General features: G+C 49.4%; 1 pseudogene; it reads left to right on the forward strand.

Annotated features, from left to right (window-relative positions):
* Positions 1–3,330, forward strand: part of LOC103592416 — a 26,963-nt pseudogene that overhangs the window by 9,780 nt on the left and 13,853 nt on the right.

Below are 3,330 nucleotides of genomic sequence, written 5' to 3' on the forward strand. Positions count from 1 at the left end.
CTTTACCTGGATGTCTAGAAGGCAGCAAGTAGGATTAGTTATGGAAACTCCTTGCTGTACTATAGGTGAAACAGGTCTGGACTTGCTAGTTAATGCAGGCACCGATTCCTTCTCACCGAGTGATTGCTAAACTCTTCCTGACAAGAGTGACTGAAGACAAAGCTTTGATCGTGCTCCCTTTGGGTTCTGCATCTTCCTTTTCCATTCTTGGGCTGAATTTTCCCACTGGTGGGCTTAAGGTCCTCCCGCACATTTGTGCAGTCTGATTTCCACAGTCCCAGGTGCACCACTGAACTGTCGTTGGTGCTTGCAGGTATCTCAGGTTCTCTGGGCTCTGCACAGGTCTGCTTTGCGTCATTGAGGCTGTGTCCTCCATCCCTCTCTGGCCTTCTTTCTTTCTGGTCCCTGTCTCCCTGAGTCATGCTGTGAGCCTGCAGCCACTCTGGGTTACCTTGAGCCAGAGCCAGACTTCAAAGGCATAGGTGTCCCCAGCCTTTTCAATCTTATGTTCTGCTCTGTCAAGCCTCGGGGCCTTCCCTCAAGGAAATGATGCCTCTTCTAAAGTGGACTTGTGGGCCGGCCTGGTGGCGCACTGCTACAGTGCGCCGCTTGGGAAGCGCAGTGTCGCTCCCGCCGAGGGTTCGGATCCCACATGCAGACCGGCCGCTCACTGGCTGAGCGAGGGGNTGTATATTAGTTATTCTATTTATCACAGGCTGATAAGGATCTGCAAAATGATACTGTTGGGAAGAAGTTGTATTTAAAATGTTTTTCAGGGGCTGGCCAGTTAGTTCAGTTGGTTAGAATGCAGCCTTTTTAAAAAAAAATTTATTAATATTATTATTTTTTTACATTCTAAGAAGTTGCAGAACAGTTGGGTTAGATGGGGAGAGGGGCTAAGGGGGAAGGAAATAGGGTGGAAGTAGAAAGGGGGGGTTTAGTCAAGGCCTGTGGCGCCCCCTTCATTCAGGCAGGGGAGCCTAGAGCACTTCCTGTGCCAGCTGGGTGGTCATGGCTGGGCCGGGTGTGGTCGTCGGGGAGGCGTGGCTGAACCCCCATCCCCCACCCCCGGGCTTGGGAGCTCAGGGGGGCTTCTGGTCCTTCTAGGTTTTATAGGTGTTCTTTGGTGTTGTGAGACCTTTACTAGTTAATATCAGACTTTGATCTGTGGGTATTTTGTTTTTTCTTTCAGTTCTGTGTTGGATTGTTCACTGTTCCCACCACTAAAACTCTGCACTGGAACTAATTTGTTGTCCTTTCCTGACTTCTAAAATGGGGGAACTTCCTGTGGGGTCCAGCGCTTGAGCTGTGTGGTTGAGCTAAATTGCTGCTTTGCTGCTGATCCCTGAGGAAGGCTTTTTTGTGCAGCTCTCATTTTAATGGTTAACCGTATAAGCCCTTCCAAGTCTCATGAGGTCCCGTACACATGGGTTCTGTGGAAACTCTGGTCTGGGCCTGAGACTTTTCAGCAAACTGCAGCCCATGCAGTTCTGTAGTACTGACCAGTCTTCTCTGAGTGGTCCTGTGCTGACTGGAAGACAGATCAGCTGACCATGCTGTGCCCCAATGTTCCCCCAGTGGCCCATCTCCCCCACCTCCTGCACTCCAAAGACTTCCCACGGGGCAGGCCATGTGCTGTTCACTTGCGATGACTCACTGGCCTCTCTGAGTGGCTGATTTTTGAGTTGTTGTGGTTCCTCCTGTGTGGGTCCATGGGAACCCCGTTAGTGGTCCTGCTGGCCTGGGGGCCACCAAAGCCCTCTTCTTCCCTGCCACCTCCAAGCAACTTCATACAAGGGGTCAAGCTGCAGCTTTTGCCAGCTCCTGCTCCATGGGCTCAGCAGGGCCAGCCTTGAAGCAGCCTGAGCTCAAAATGGTGGGAACCATACTTTCTTTCTCTCATCGTTGCTTCTCCTGCCTTCTTGAACTCCATAGGTTTCTCTTCTTCTTCTCCTGAGCTCTAGAGCCCTCAGCTTGGCTGTCATTGCTTTCTAACAGTTGTAAATTGGTTGATTTGTGGGGAGAGTTACACTGGGCACCATCTATTACACCATCTTGACTGGAAGCCAGAACACAGCCTTATAACAAACACCAAGGCCATGGGTTCAGATTCCTGCACCCAGCGAGCGGCAAAAAAATAAAAAATAAAAAAATAAAATGTTTTTCAAAGCTTGTTCCAAAAACTACTTTGCCTAAGGGAGCTGAGTATCAAAGAGACCTGGAGACCCCCTCCCTGCCACAAGTCTGCTGCAGGGGTGGGCTGTGCTGTGCTGACCCCTGCATCTCCCACCCATTGCCTGGGTGGTCCGTGGGCCAGTTGGAGCCCCCTACCTTTTGACAGCTTCCTGATCTCGTTTAAGCCTTAAGCCTCAGCCTTCCATGGTTGAGGGATGGGTTTTGTTTTGCTTTAGGGCACATAAGTTGTGTTAGGGAAGCAAACTGCTAGGAAGGAAGGGGGACCTTCATGTTTTTCTTTTTTTTTTTCCCTTCCCCTAGCCATGGTCTTCTTTGCTGTGTCTAATGAGCAGTGCCACTGGGCCAATAACACGGTCTTCTGTTGGAGAGCATCTGAGAGTATTTCAAAATGTCCCTCATTCTCTCTGCCCTTCACCCCCAGCTAAGTGCAGGGTTTATGTGTGTTGTGTTACTTGCTGTTGGCAAACACGTTAGAAAAGTGGAAAACAGGGTTGTCCGCCTGTTAGAGCCAAGACCACCATTTTATATATCAGATATTTTCTAACAGACAGTGTTCTAGCTGTAATATAAGGAAAACAAAAGAAAGGTGGTTTATAATAAGATTATATGATTTCATCATGAAAATGCTGGGCATGATCACCCCAGGAGACACAATTAAGTCCCCAGGGACCTGCACTCTGGTGCTCCCCCACACATATGACACATGACAGCTGCCAGTACAGTGATGCTGTCAGCGATTGGCCTTCCAGAATGATGACTGGGGCACCAGAAAGTTGCAAACAAGACAAAGAAATCCCAGCTCTCCATTTTCATGGTAGTTTCAGTCCTGGAAAACTAGGTGGATATTAAAACCATGCGAAAAACTTTGTATGTAAAATGGAATTAGGTTCTAGTCTCAGAAGGTTATTTGGGATCTGGGACAGTTGCTCCTGGCTCCTAAAAGCCAAGGTGTCCTGTGACCCATTGTGACTGCCAAAAACAACTCCACAAATTTCCAAAATGCCTTGAGGGGGCAAGTACCCCAATACAGAGAATACACTAGTGTAGAGTCTACCGCAGAAATCCAAGGGCCGGCCCGGTGGCGCACTGGATAGTGCGCCGCTTGGGAAGCGTGGTGGCACTCCCACCCGAGGG

The sequence above is a fragment of the Galeopterus variegatus genome, unplaced genomic scaffold (genome assembly GCF_000696425.1).
Source record: "Galeopterus variegatus unplaced genomic scaffold, G_variegatus-3.0.2 Scaffold1143, whole genome shotgun sequence".
In the NCBI taxonomy this organism is placed as follows: Eukaryota; Metazoa; Chordata; class Mammalia; order Dermoptera; family Cynocephalidae; genus Galeopterus; species Galeopterus variegatus.